We start from the raw sequence: 15,056 nt of genomic DNA, 5'->3' as shown, positions 1-15,056 counted from the left end.
TCCACCACTTTCCTTGGTAGCTTGTTCCTGTGGTGAATCATCCTCACTGTTGAATGTTTGTGCCTTAGTTGTAATATGAATTTGTCTCTTTTCACCTTCCAGCCATTGGGTCTTGTTATGCCTTTCTCTGCTCCATTCAAGAGCCCTTTAATACCCAATCCTTTATCTCCATTAAGGCACTTCAGCACTTCAATGAAGTCACCTTTCAATCTTCTTTTTATAAGCTAAACAGGTTGAGCTCTTTCAATAGCTCCCTAGAAGGCATTTTTCTCCAGCCCTCAGAACATTTTGGTGGCTTTTTACTGCTCTAGCTCCAATTTCACAATATCTTTTTCAAATGAGGACACCAAAACTGGAGGCTATTCCAATATCAGTCTCACTGATGCCGTGTCAGCTCCTGTGATGTTATTGACATAATCTGTAACTGATCACCATTGCAACCACTGTTCTACATTTGCAGCCAATATTGTAGAAAGATTGTCGTGTAAGGGATCTATGGAGAGGTTCTGACTGGCTGATTATAATGATGCTATCTCTAGATGTTTCAGAGTAGCTGCCGTGTTAGTCTGTATCCACAAAAAGAACAGGAGTACTTGTGGCACCTTAGAGACTACCGCTCACTTCTTCGGATGCATAGAATGGAACACACAGACAGGAGATATTTATACATACAGAGAACATGAAAAGGTGGAAGTATGCATACCAACAGGAAAAGTCTAATCAATTGAGATGAGCTATCATCAGCAGGAGGAAAAAAAACCTTTTGAAGTGATAATTAAGATGACCCATAGAAGGTGTGAGGAGAACTTAACATAGGGAAATAGATTCAATTAGTGTAATGACCCAACAATTCCCAGTCTCTGTTTAGGCCAGAGTTAATTGTATCTAATTTGCATATTAATTCGAGTTCAGCAGTTTCTCTTTGGAGTCTGTTTTTGAAGTTTTTTTTGTTGCAAAATTGCCACCTTCAAGTCTGTCACTGAGTGGTTAGAGAGGTTGAAGTGTTCTCCCACTGGTTTTTGAATGTTATGATTCCTGATGTCAGATTTGTGTCCATTTATTCTTTTGCATAGAGACTGTCCGGTTTGGCCAATGTGCATGGCAGAGGGGCATTGCTGGCACATGATGGCATCTCTAGATGTGTATCATTTTTGTTGTTGACATTATGAATATTGGCTCTATGCTATCTGTATTTCAAACTTGTGATATGCTTCTGGGGAACACCCTGGACAAGTTGGTGTCAGTTCTGCCTAGCCTGCTTGATGGCCCATTAAGGACCATCAGCTATACAATCGACCCATTGAGAGAAGGCAGATACGCCTTGTGACTCAGCAAGGTCTGCAGGGACCTGCCTATGGAGAGAACTCTAAGGTTTTTCTATGCCACGTGCTAGACAGAGTGTCCTTGGGACAAAGAAAGCAAAGACCACATGGCAAGAGACTATAAAAGGCTGATGCCTCATCTCCATTTTGTCTTCAATCCTGCTTCATACCTGGAGAGACTTTGCTACAAACTGAAGCTCTGTACAAAGGACTGAATGACCCATCCCAGCTGTGGATGGACTCCAGAGACTTGATTTGAACCTGCAGTTTATTCCATCACTGCTACAAGCCTGAACCAAGAACTTTGCCATTACTGGATGTGAAAGGTTAAAATCCATGTGCATTTTATATAACAACCTGGTCTATGGATTGTGCCAGCTCTTTTCCAGACCCAAAGTCCAGAGTATGGTCAAGGACCAGAGGCCTAGCAAATAGTGACCAGCTAAGAGAAAGCTGGGGTAACCAGAAAGCCTTGCTTGCTAAGATAGGCCTGGTCAGCAAATTGCCAGGTGTTGGAGCTAAGAACTAAAGAATTGTGTCTTATTCAGAGTTGCAGACTGAACAAAGAATCCCTCTTCCTATTGTGTTAGTCTCTTCTGTAGGGAGACATTTTTCCCACAGAGCCAACCTTGAGTTTATGAAAAGTTGGCACGTCCGTATAAGATATGGCATCCTTCCACCTCCCTTCCCAGGGACCAATGCCTGCCGTTAGACACACAAAAACAATCTTTATTGCCATATACTTTCACTGTTTCTTTACTTTAACCCCTAGGAATGTACCTGTTGGACAATCAAAAGAGTTGCTCCATTCCTATGGACCTCAAATCAGAATTCAACATATATTTTATACTAATAACATTATCAAAGTATTAATGAAATGTTAACTTGTTAACTTGAGACCATGGGTGGAGGCATTATGTAACCTGTTAACCATTGGCTACTGTGCTATCTTGTCTTGCTGCAAAACCTATCCCAGGGTTTGGAACTGCCTACGCCGTCACTTTCCCCCACCCATGGAAAATCTATATATTCTATTGTAATTAATTAATTAACAGTGTCTCTGAGCCTAATATGCAAGGTGACACTCTGCCAGCGCTGTGTGTAATAAAGTCCTATTCTTGACCTCTACACGGTGTAGATTTGTGTCCTTCACAGACACCTGCTGAATAAAGAGGAGATTCAGGATCCAGCTTGGCTGAATGTGTCTCCTCTCCCCACAGCTTGGTGATTTTTGAGGAAATGGAGAAGACTGCCTTTGCCTAGCTGTACATCGCTTGCAAAAGAAACAGGTCTTTTTGGTGACAAGTGTTGAAAGGAGCCATTAGACAAATGTGGAGACAGGAAAAATGTCCCCCAACTAAACTGGCATACGTGGATGCTAAAGTCACAACACAAAATGCTAAACACTATATGAGAATGGCTGGTGTCAGAAGAGTCTCTACCAAAGCCTTTCCCACTAGCAGGGGCCTCTCTGCTCACAGAACTCCTGGTAGCGTGATGGCTGCAGGCAGTGGAGAACTCTATTTTGGCATCTCTTTGTTGGTGAACATCTGCAGTGTCTGTTTAAAGGTCTCTGGATAGTGATCTTTGGGAAGAGCTGGCTGAAGTGTCTTCCTAGTAACCAGGAGATCCTGGCTTGGCCTGACAGTTCTTCCTTGCAAGTCTTGAGGGAAATGGAACGTCTGTAGTTTGGAATTTGCAGGTATTGTCCTGGACCATCAAATGGAACAGTTGCAAATATTTTCTTGAGGCAGGCACCATGGCTTAGCTGGCTTAGAGCACCTGTCTAGTGAACAGGAGATCCTGGGTTCAACTCCCAGGGGTGCCTTGTTGTATGGCTTTCGGCTGCTCTGCTTACATTTTCCTGTGTCTTTCCAGGAAACAGAAGAGACCTCCCTTGGTATCCAAGTAATTGCTTGCTAAGGAAAAGGCTTCTTTGGAGAGAAGCATTGGAAAGAATCAAATCACAAGCCTGGAGTTGATGAAAAGGCTGCTGTGATTGGCATTAGCATGGTGGTTGCTTCAACTACAATTGCTGCAACACGAGAGCCTGCACCACACGTCCTTGTGATTCACTGGGGATGTCTGCACACAGATGTCATGTCATCTTCCTTTTGATTGTCACTGATGAAAAATGGAGCCGCTGGGAGAAAAGTCCCAGAGGCACCTGCCAGGTAAAGTGGAGGTTAGAGATGCAGCACCCAGTGGTGCCTTGCCAAATGTGTCCACTCCTCCCACCTTTTGGGGAAACAGAGAAGACTGCCTCTGCCTTGCAATGCTTCCAAAAGAAACCGGTCATTTTTTCTGACAAGTGTTGGAAGGAGGCACCTAAGAAACCTGGAGACAAGGAAAAGGTCACCATAACTCAACTTGCATCCATGGCTCTTGAGGCCACAACGCAGAGCACTAAGCACTGTACGACCACAGCTGGGGACAGAAGGGTCTTATCCACAGGCATTTTCCACTTGCAGGGTCCTCTCTGTGTGCAGAATTCCTGATAGTTTGATGTCTGCAGGTACTGGAGATCACTATTTTGGCATCTCTCTCACTGTTTCAGTGAACATCTGCTGTGGTTGTTGAAAGTCTGTGATGGGATCTATGGGATGCAACCTGAACAGTGGGACCCCTGAGCCCTGTGTCCCACTGCCTGGGCTCCCTCTCACACGATGATGCTGTGAGGAGCTGTGAATCTCTGGCAGATATTGCACTTACACAGACATCCACAGGTAGGGACACATCCAACTGTTACATGAATGCTTCTCCCAGCCACTCATAACACTAATGATAGATAGAGAGCCTCCTGCCAATTCCCCCCAGCTCTGCAGTCTGGCATCCCTGGATCATACTATCTTGCCTTAATCAGAAGCCTGATCAGTGTGAGTTTATTACGCAGAGCCCACCCCTCCCTCACTGTGAATAGTACATGAACCAGCCTTGTAACGGAGCTGCGATTTCCCAAGAACTTCAAGGAAAATACACCAGTTTCATAAAACAGATTTATTAGCTACAGAAAGATGGAGTTTTAAGGATTATAAGTGGTAGGCATAAAAGATCAAAGTAAGTTACCATGGAAAGTAAAGATAAATTCACAATCTAAACTTTACACCTGATTACACTAGGCCGTAGTTCGGTTATGCCACAGGAAGGCTTAATGCTCAAGCTGCAGCACATGGTGGGCAGGCTTAAGGCCGGGCTCCCCATGGCAGGAGAGAAGAAGACGACTGGGCCCCTGGAGGGGCAGGCTGGGGCTTCCTGGATCCCATTTGCTCACAGCCAGCGCCCTGCCCCCACTCCCAAGTCATCAATGGCGCCCCCAGGTCAGCCAGAATGGAGCAGCGGTTTTCACTGCACCAAGTCCACTTATGGCTTACAGGCAACTCCCAGACCCACCACAGCCCACCATGTCGGCCAGAAAGGAGCCCACTCAGCCTCGCCATTGCTGCTTTTCCTTCCCCCCAGAACCCCGCTTCTCCTGGGCTGCAAGGAGCCACCCCTGGGAAGCCAAGAGGCAGGCACAGGGGTCTGCCTCCCAGCAGCCAACCGCACCTCCCCCGGCTTTGCAGAACGAATGGTGATGCTCTACTAACCCCACTTAGCCGCACTGAGGCGCTTAGCTTCTGCCCTGCCTTCCTCAGCTCAACTTTCCTCTTTTCCCCCATTGCTGCCTCACTTCCTCCTTTGGCAAGTCACGCAGAGGAGGCCAGCAGGAAGAGCCGGCCTCCACCGGCCAACCTCCAACAGCAGAGGAGGCCAAGCCACAAGCCTCCAAAAAATAACACGCCGCACTCCTCTAGGTTCTCCAGCCTGACACCAAGGTGCTTTCTCCACTGCTGTCAGCACCCTCTGTCATGTGGGGGTTGGAGTTATCCCACGGACAGGCCAATAGGAGAAGGAGGAGGCCTTCCTGAACAGCAAGGGGATCTGGCAAAAGGAAGCCAGCATGTTTCTGCCTGGTTTTGAACCAGGGACATTTTGCGTGGTAGGCAAATGCGAGAACCACTGCACTACAGAAACTCCATCTGCTTGGCTGTTGCTCACCCATGCACAGACCGATGGACAAACCTAGAGAAAGTGGTGACAGCCCTTCAATAGGTCAGCTGGCAGAGCAGAGGACTGGAGCGGGCACTCAGGAAGTCATCCTTACGTCGCCCTTGTGACTCCAGCTTGAGGAAGAGCTTCTTTTTCTTCCCCTTGCTGACAAAGAGCAAGAGAAGAATGAAAGTCAGGTGGGCCAACTCGGTGCAGAAGCCCATGCTGCCTTTTCCTGCTGCATAGCCTGAAATGAGGGACTCGTGGCAGTTAAAGGAATTGCTGCACTTTCAGAAAACATCCCACCCGTGCACAAAGGGGGACAGAAGAGCCTGTTAGTCTAGCACGCTCCCAACTGAACTACTTCAGCAGCTGCTCGGTTTCTTTTTGGCCTCCTGCTTTTCTGTCTGGGATGTTGTCAGCTGTGGCACAGAAAAAGGACGTCATTGCGAGCGGCCCATGAAGACAAGATTCACTTTTGCCTTCCTTGCTCGGCTTTACTTGCTTCCTCACCCTATTCCTGCCTTAGTTCCTGGGTTACCTGAAGGCGACGGGGGGCCAGCAGTACCAGGAGGAAGTTGGGCAGCTAGACCCTGGTGGCAAAAGTCCTGCCGCCACTTGCCACCCCACTCTCTTCTCCCAGCGTCACATATTGGCCACCAGGGACTTGGGGCCCAGCAGCGCAACGGAAGGCAGTGGACAGAGCCACCCTCGCCTTGAAGCTCCGGCTCATTAAACCACATCTTCAGTCGCTGATGGCCAATGAGAGACCAACATCACTTGCTATTTTAGCACTTGGAAATGCCATTGGCCAATCTTTGGAGCTCTGTAATGCTGCGCTTCAGTTCATGGGGGAAAGGTGAGAGAAGCGACCTTTCAACTAAAGGCCTGGGGTTAACATCCTAACGCTGTCTCCTACTGTAACACTATTTAATACCGGCCCATCCTGTGCTAGTGACAGCTCCATTTCTAGATGTTAGTACATTTCAGTTACTGTCAAAATTAAAAAGTTTCTATATGCTTAAAGAAAATGCATTTGTTTTATTTGCTTATATATGGCATGAATAAATACAGGTTTACAGAACCTAGCCTGCAAATTTATCATCTTATATGACAGAGAAAATCATGCGTCGAAATTGTGCGTCAAAATCATGAGCTGAGCTACAAATGCAATGAAAAATAAGATATTCAAAATTTTAACATATGGGGGGGGGGGCACCGAAGACACTTCTTGCCTGGGAGAGGCACTTGGTCTAGGGGAGGCCCTGTCAGGGAGAACAGGAGTTAGTCTCACACGCCTATTTCCAGGCTGTAATCTGTGGGAGCCCTGCTCTGGGGGAGGGATCGCGGTAGCCCAGACTCAGGGCTGGAACAGGCCCCGGATTGAGGGGGTGGCTGCAGGGTTTGCAGCGCTCTGATGTCTCAGACAATGTGTCTCCCCAAAGCCTCAGAGCTGCGTCCCCAGAAGGCTCCTGCGCTGCCTCCGCTCCTTTCACAGTCTATAGCAAGGAGCAGCAGCAAGGGTCAGGGATGAGCCATAGGGCACTAGGTGGGTGGCCGAGGCTTCAGGAGCCCAGAGTGTGTGTCTGTCTGGAGCATTTTGGCTGAGACCTCAGGGACACATTGTGAGCAGAATCCCAGGCATCTTATGAAAGGAGCATAAGGACGTAAGGACATACGAACGGCCAGACTGGGTCAGACTGGGTCCATCTCGCCCAGTATCCTGTCTTCCCATAGCGGCCAAAGCCAGGTGCCCCAGAGGGAATGAACAGAACAGGGAATCACCAAGTGATCCATCCCCTGTCGCCTATTCCCAGCTCCTGGCAAACAGAGACTAGGGACACCATCCCTGCCCAGCCTGGCTCAGAGCATGTCCTCCATGAATCGATTTAGCTCTTTTTTTGAACCCTGTTATAGTCTTGGCCTTCACAACCTCCTCTGGCAAGGAGTTCCACAGGTTGACTGTGCGTTGTGTGAAAAAATACTTCCTTTTGTTTGTTTTAAACGGGCTGCCTATTCATTTCATTTGGTGACCCCTAGTTCTTGTGTTATGAGAAGGAATAAGTAACACTCCTTATTTACTTTCCCCACACCAGTCATGATTTTATAGACCTCTAGCATATTTCCCCTTAGTCAGCTTTTCTCCAAGCTGAAAAGTCCCAGTCTTATTATTCTCTCCTCATATGGCAGACACTCCATACCCGTTTCTGAACCTTTTCCAATTCCAGTACATCTTTTTTAAGATGGAGCGACCATATCTGCACGCAGTATTCAAGATATGGGCGTACCATGGATTTATACAGTGGCAATAAGATTTTCTCTCTATTTCTCTATCCCTTTCTTAATGATTCCCAACATTCTGTTCGCTTTTTGCCTGCCACTGCCCATTGAGTGGATGTTTGCAGAGAACTAGCCACAGTGACTCCAAGATCTCTCACTTGAGTTGGAACAGCTATTTTACATCCCATCATTTTACATGTAGAGTTGGGATCATGTTTGCCAATGTGCATCACTTTGCATTGATCAACATTGAATTTCATCTGCCGTTTTGTTGCCCTTTCACCCAGTTTTGTGAAATCTCTTTTTAGCTCCTCACAGGCTGCTTTGGACTTAACTATCCTCTGTAGTTTTGGATCATCCGCAAATTTTGTCACCTCGCTGTTCAGCAGATCGTTTATGAAGATGTTGACTAGTCCCAGTACAGACACCACTAGTTACCTGTTTGCATCCTGAAAACTGTCCATTTATTCCTACCCTTTGTTTCCTGGTTTTTAACCAGTTATTGATCCACGTGAGGACCTTCCGGAGGTGAACGTAAGCTGGTACATTCCGGTATGAGGTACTGGCAAGAGCGGGTACGCTGTGCCAGCCCGGCCCGGCTTCCCCAGTCTGGTGATTTAAAGGGCCCAGGGCTCCCTGCAGCCTCCCAAGCCCCCCTGGCGGAGCCCCAGGGAGCAAATCACTGCCCTGGAACGCTGCTCTCTCCCGCGCTACCAACACAGAGCAGGGGCGGCGGGAGCTTCCTTACAGTGGGGGGGTCACTATTGTCTGAACTGTGGCACTCCCATGAAAACCCTTCCCCAAGGACCCACACTCACACCACCTCTCCCCCCGAGGCCACACCCACAGAATGCCTCTCCCCCCCCCCCAAGACTCCCCCTTTCCCCCCTCCATCATTTCTCCTAACAGCCAGTTAAGAGTGGTGGGGCCACGGCCCTCTAAACCCCCTGTTCCAGCACCCCTGACACAGAGCTCAGCAGCAGCAGTGTGTGTGTGTGCGTGTGACAGAGGCTGCTGTGCTGAGCTGAGCCAGTGAGGGAAGCGGGGGCTGATGTTGGGGCTGCCCCCTCCCCCTGCCTCAGGCCTGGTTGCTTGCAGCAGCTGTCTGAACATAGAGACAGTGTGTGACACACTCCCTCTCCCCACACACACACTCCCTCTCCCCACACACACACAGTCTCTGCCCCGCCACGCACACTGCAGTTGAAAAGCAGCTGGCAATCTAGTAAGATGCCCATGGAACGGTGGGATAGAGAAACCTGCATCATGTGATGCTGTACCGGCCCATGAGGCATTGCAAACCCTTCCCAAAGCACCCTGCAGCCAGTTGCACAGCTACCCACAGTGCACTGCTCTCTGTGGCCATCCAAGATTCTAGCGTGGATGTGCTCTGGTGACACAAGGGGCATAGTGTGGACATGCAGCAGCTGTTTAATTAAAACACTTTAAAGCTGCATTACCCAATAGTGTAGACACAGCTTGAGAGTGAGACAAGACCCAGCTTCCTTGAAACTAAAGAACCCCAACTTTCTCCGTAGTTGGCAGGATTCGAACCTGCACAGGGAGACCCCAATGGGTTTCTAGTCCATCGCCTTAACCACTCAGCCACAACTACTTAGTTGAGATGTGTCTCTCACTACACTCTAGTTCTGTTCTCACTGAGTGATCAATTCCAGTTGTTTCCTCAGACCAGCTTCCACAACACACACACTGCTGTGCCCTTGTGTAAGTGTGTCCATGGCTGAACTGCAAGAATTCCTGCTCATTTCCCTTCTGGCTGGAGCATGAGGAGAGTGTGTTTGTGGTCAATGACGTTGCTGTAGATTGTTGTCCATTTCCTGCCTTGATCATTCAGACAGTCCCTTTCCTGCCATATCCCCAGCACATCAGTGATCACAATAGCAGGGGGCAGGTTTTCTCTGGGGCACTGAGATTTGTCAGGGGGTTGGTGGCTCCTTTCTTTCCTCACCCTGGAGTAAACTCAGCTTTTAATTCCATCCTTGATGTTTCAAGGAATAACAACAGATGACTGAGGAAAGAGGTGGACAGGGAGGGTCTCAGGGGAGGGGCAGAGAGGTGGGGGCGGTGGGCAGGGCGGGTCTCAGGGGAGGGGCAGAGAGGTGGGGCGGTGGGCAGGGCGGGTCTCAGGGGAGGGGCAGAGAGGTGGGGGCGGTGGGCGGGGCGGGTCTCAGGGGAGGGGGCAGAGAGGTGGGGGCGGTGGGCAGGGCGGGTCTCAGGGGAGGGGCAGAGAGGTGGGGGCGGTGGGCAGGGCGGGTCTCAGGGGAGGGGGCAGAGAGGTGGGGGCGGTGGGCGGGGCGGGTCTCAGGGGAGGGGCAGAGAGGTGGGGGCGGTGGGCGGGGCGGGTCTCAGGGGAGGGGGCAGAGAGGTGGGGGCGGTGGGCAGGGCGGGTCTCAGGGGAGGGGCAGAGAGGTGGGGGCGGTGGGCAGGGCGGGTCTCAGGGGAGGGGGCAGAGAGGTGGGGGCAGCAGGCAGGCCTTGGGGTAGGGGGTGGAGAGGCACAAGGAGGCCTTCAGGGAGGAGAGGAGCGAGCGGAAGGTGGACCAGCAGGCCTCAGCCACAGTGGAAGAGCAGGGCTGGGAAGTGGCCAATGGGAGTGAGGGTGGAGCACAGGTGGGGCCTCAGAGGGAGGAGAACGAGTCAAGGGGGTGGAGGGGGCAGGGCCACCCAGAGGATTCAGGGGGCCTGGGGCAAAACAATTTTGGGGGCTCCTTCCATAAAAAAAAGTTGCAATACTCTAGAATCCTGTATTCTCATGGGGGCCCTGCAGCAAATTGCCCCACCTGCCCCCCCTCTGGGTGGCCCTGCCCTCAGCATCTCCTCGTAAGTCCTCTGCCCCCTAATCATTTTTGTTGCCCTCCCCTAGACTCTCTCCAATTTGTTTCTGTAGTGGGGGGGCGAAAGCTGGACGCAATGCTCCAGATGTGGCCTCACCAGTGCCGAATAGAAGGGAATAATCACGTCCCTCGATCTGCCGGCAATGCTCCTACTAATCCAGCCAATACGACCAGGTACCCATATTGAATGCAGCCCCAGCAATATTTGATAAATTGGTTACTGTCCATTCAGGAGGTTATTTCCCACCTATTCATAAATAATGAAGATGCTCTAAGCGGCGGGGAGAGAGCTGCCCCGTCCGTGTAGTTAATCCATCTCCCCGAGAGGTGGTAGCTCTGTCACTGGGGGAAGCTATGTGGGTGGGTGTGCAAGCTGTGGTGTTTACATGGATCTATAAGTTTAATCAAACCCCATTTTTAAAAGCACTGTGGTCTGGGAACAGAACAGGAGATCGCTGAGGCAGGGCCTGTCCTTCAAAGTCTTTAAGATCTCTGACTTACCTACACATCAGTCATGGGGGTATAGCTCAGTGGTAGAGTGTTTGACTGCAGTTCAAGTGGTCCTTGGTTCAAATCCAAGTGCCCCCTTACAAACCTCTTCCTTCAACAAAAATAATGGCATTTCCATTATGTTCAGGAGTTCCACTGAATAGGGATCCCTGAAATGAATAGGAACACTCAATGTTTTCCTGTGCAAATGCATAAAAACCTAGCAAACATGCCTTCACTGAAATCAGTTCCAATCCTCTAAAGGATTAAAGAATCCTTATTGAAGTTGCAGGAAAAAAACATCCCGATGTGTATAAAGAATAGTAAATATGCAGGCGACCAGCTTGGCTTAACAGTGAAATCCTTGCTGATCTTAAACACAAAAAAGAAGCTTACAAGAAGTGGAAGATTGGACAAATGACCAGGGAGGAGTATAAAAATATTGCTCAGGCATGCAGGAGTGAAATCAGGAAGGCCAAATCACACTTGGAGTTGCATCTAGCAAGAGATGTTAAGAGTAACAAGAAGGGTTTCTTCAGGTATGTTAGCAAAATGAAGGAAGTCAAGAAAAGTGTGGGCCCCTTACTGAATGAGGGAGGTAACTTAGTGGACAGAGGATGTGGAAAAAGCTAATGTACTCAATGCTTTTTTTGCCTCTGTCTTCACAAACAAGGTCAGCTCCCAGACAGCTGCACTGGGCAGCACAGCATGGGGAGAAGGTGACCAGCCCTCTGTGGAGAAAGAAGTGGTTCAGGACTGTTTAGAAAAACTGGACAAGCACAAGTCCATGGGGCCAGATGCGCTGCATCCGAGGGTGCTAAAGGAGTTGGCGGATGTGATTGCAGAGCCATTGGCCATTATCTTTGAAAACTCATGGCGATCGGGGGAGGCTCTGGATGACTGGAAAAAGGCTACTGTAGTGCCCATCTTTAAAAAAGGGAAGAAGGAGGATCCGGGGAACTACAGGTCAGTCAGCCTCACCTCAGTCCCTGGAAAAATTATGGAGCAGGTCCTCAAGGAATCAATTCTGAAGCACTTAGAGGAGAGGAAAGTGATCAGGAACAGTCAGCATGGATTCACCAAGGGCAAGTCATGCCTGAGTAACCTAATTGCCTTCTATGAGGAGATAACTGGCTCTGTGGATGAGGGGAAAGCAGTGGATGTGTTATCCCTTGACTTTAGTAAAGCTTTTGAGACACTCTTCCACAGTATTCTTGCCGGCAAGTTAAAGAAGTATGGGCTGGATGAATGGACTATAAGGTGGATAGAAACCTGGCTAGATCGTCGGGCTCAACGGGTAGTGATCAATGGTTCCATGTCTAGTTGGCAGCCAGTATCAAATGGAGTGCCCCAAGGGTCGGTCCTGGGGCCGGTTTTGTTCAATATCTTCATTAATGATTAGGAGGATGGCGTGGACTGCACCCTCAGGAAGTTTGCAGATGACACTAAACTGGGAGGAGTGATAGATACGCTGGAGGGTAGGGATAGGATACAGAGGGACCTAGACAAATTAGAAGACTGGGCCAAAAGAAACCTGATGAGGTTCAACAAGGACAAATGCAGAGTCCTGCACTTAGGACGGAAGAATCCCATGCACTGCTACAGACTAGGGACCGAATGGCGAGGAAGCAGTTCTGCAGAAAAGGACCAAGAGGTTACAGTAGACGAGAAGCTGGCTATGAGTCAACAGTGTGCCCTTGTTGCCAAGAAGGCTAATGGCATTTTGGGCTGTATAATTAGGGACATTGCCAGCAGATCGAGGGAAGTGATCATTCCCCTCTATTAGACATTGGTGAAGCCTCATCTGGAGTACTGTGTCCAGTTTTGGGCCCCACACTACAAGAAGGATGTGGAAAAATTGGAGAGTCCAGCAGAGGGCAACAAAAAATGATTAGGGGGCTGAAGCACATGACTTATGAGGAGAGGCTGAGGAAACTGGGCTTGTTTAGTCTGCAGTTTAGTCTGTTCTCAGTGGTACCTGATGATAGAACAAGGAGTAATGTTCTCAAGTTGCAGAGGGGGAGGTTTAGGTTGGATATTAGGAAAAACTTTTTCACTAAGAGAGTGGTGAAGCACTGGAATGGGTTACCTAGGGAGGTGGTGGAATCTCCTTCCTTAGAGGTTTTTAAGCTCAGGCTTGACAAAGCCCTGGCTGGGATGATTTAGTTGGGGATTGGTCCTGCTTTGAGCAGTAGATTGGAGTAGATGACCTCCTGAAGTCCCTTCCAACCCTGATATTCTATGTTTATATGATTAGATGCTCTAATGGTCTCTTCTGGCCATAATTTCTGAAAAACTGAGTTTAGCATTGGGAGCAGCGTCTGATGTTTCCCTGTCTAGCCGGCTTGCTGCCTAAAACGAATGCTCCTTGAGTGGGGTGATCCACAGGGAGTAGCTCAAACCTGCAAAGTGCCTGGCCAGGGGTAGGACATTGGCCCAGCAAGGGAGGGGTGTGGCAGTGACATCACAAAGGCCTATTGCAGGACCTCAGCCTATTGGTCCAAGGTGGTGGGGAGGTGGTGACCTCACAGAGAGATGCTGACATCAGCCAGGCAGGACAGGGGCGAGGGGCCAGGGAAACCTCAGAGACCCCTGTGGCTTTGCTTCAGCAAGTCTCCTTCTCCAGGTCTCTCTCTGAGGACTGAGAGAGTATTCGGGTTCACGGACGTGAGCGCCAGGAGGAACCTCTTTCGAGTTTTCTCCTTCCCTTTTCGTGATTTTACTAGAAAACAGCCGTCCCTGTTTAGAAGGTAAGAGCCTCCTCGAGGTGTGAAACCTGTTCAGTCTGATTCATCTGGTGACAGTTGAATTCTAGGCATGGAAAACATGAGCTTAAGGAGGCAGAATTTTATTCCACACCTGGGATTTTGTCCCTTAGCATCACTGGGGACATTGGGGTTTGTCCTTTTTGTTTTACCTTTTCCTCCATCCATCCTTCCCTCCTTTCTCTTTATCTCTTGCTTCTTTTGTCCTTTCTCCTGTTCCCCTCCCAACACGAGGAGAGGGGTGTGTGTGTGTTGCGGGGGAGTGCTCTGCAGCTCCCACTGTGGGAGGTCCACACAAAAATGTGGACAGTGACCTGGGCCGTCCTTTGGGCTCTCTGGTGAGAGCCCTCAGCCTCCCGTCCTCAGTCTCTACCCTGATTGGCTGAGCAGGGGGTTATTGACAGGGAGGAGAGTCAGGTCCTTGTTTTTCTCTTTTAAGACCAAGGAAATAAGTCAGAACTAGTTCTATGTTTGATGAATTTTGCTGCTTCTCTGCATTAATGGTCTCTGAGCAGCTCATGATTCTCTCTAACATTGCAGTTCTCCTCAAATACTTGCTGAATAATTACTGTCACTGTTGTTGGTCTGGAGCTCATCTGAGAGCACTTTACTCAGGTCATTCAATGTCTGAAATTCAAGATCTGATGGTTAGTTTGAAAATCAGGCCTCTTGGGTCCTATTCCCAACTCTGCCCCAGCCTGGGCGTGTGACCTAAGAGAAGTCAATTCTCCTTTCTCAGCCTTAGCTTCTCCCTCTTTCAAGTAGGGATAATAATGATCCGCTCCTACCTACCTCAACACACTCACTCTTCCCCAACACACACACAGTCTCTCCCCACACACACACAGTCTCCACTCTGCAGTTGAAAAGCAGCTGGCAATCTAGTAGGATGCCCAGGGAACAATCGGGGAGAGAAACCTGCATCACTGAAAGTGCAGCCATGGAGACACCACACACCAGCCTTGCCTAGCTGGCAAAAATCAAACCTCCACAGAAACACCCTGTGGCTTCTAACCCAGCTCCCTAAGGCCTCAGCCACAACCACTTAACACAGGGGCCTTTCTACACTCTGGTTCTGTTCTCACTGAAGGGTCATTTCCAATTGTTCACTCGGACCAGCTTCCCCAGCGCAGTCACTGCTGTGCAGCTCTGTACGTGTGGCCATGGCTGAGCAGCCAGAGTTCCTGCCCATTTCCCTACTGGCTGGAGCATGGCTAGAGTGTGTGTGTGGTTAATGACATTGCTGTAGATGGTTCGTTTCCTGCCTTGGCAATTCAGACAGTCCCTTTTCCCAACATATCTCCAGCACATCAGTCC

General features: G+C 49.4%; 4 non-coding genes across 4 annotated transcripts; 2 read left to right on the top strand and 2 right to left on the bottom strand.

Annotated features, from left to right (window-relative positions):
• Positions 1-3,075: 3,075 nt before the first annotated feature.
• On the top strand, positions 3,076-3,150 carry TRNAT-AGU. The gene has a single exon. It is a non-coding gene; the product is annotated as a tRNA-Thr (tRNA).
• A 2,113-nt stretch (positions 3,151-5,263) lies between these two features.
• On the bottom strand, positions 5,264-5,336 carry TRNAG-ACC. The gene has a single exon. It is a non-coding gene; the product is annotated as a tRNA-Gly (tRNA).
• Positions 5,337-9,164: 3,828 nt separating this feature from the next.
• TRNAS-AGA lies at positions 9,165-9,246 on the bottom strand. The gene has a single exon. It is a non-coding gene; the product is annotated as a tRNA-Ser (tRNA).
• Positions 9,247-11,001: 1,755 nt separating this feature from the next.
• On the top strand, positions 11,002-11,073 carry TRNAC-GCA. The gene has a single exon. It is a non-coding gene; the product is annotated as a tRNA-Cys (tRNA).
• Positions 11,074-15,056: the final 3,983 nt, after the last annotated feature.

The sequence above is a fragment of the Mauremys mutica genome, chromosome 26 (assembly GCF_020497125.1).
Source record: "Mauremys mutica isolate MM-2020 ecotype Southern chromosome 26, ASM2049712v1, whole genome shotgun sequence".
Classification (NCBI taxonomy): Eukaryota; Metazoa; Chordata; order Testudines; family Geoemydidae; genus Mauremys; species Mauremys mutica.
This window is presented reverse-complemented; position numbering and strand designations above follow the sequence as displayed.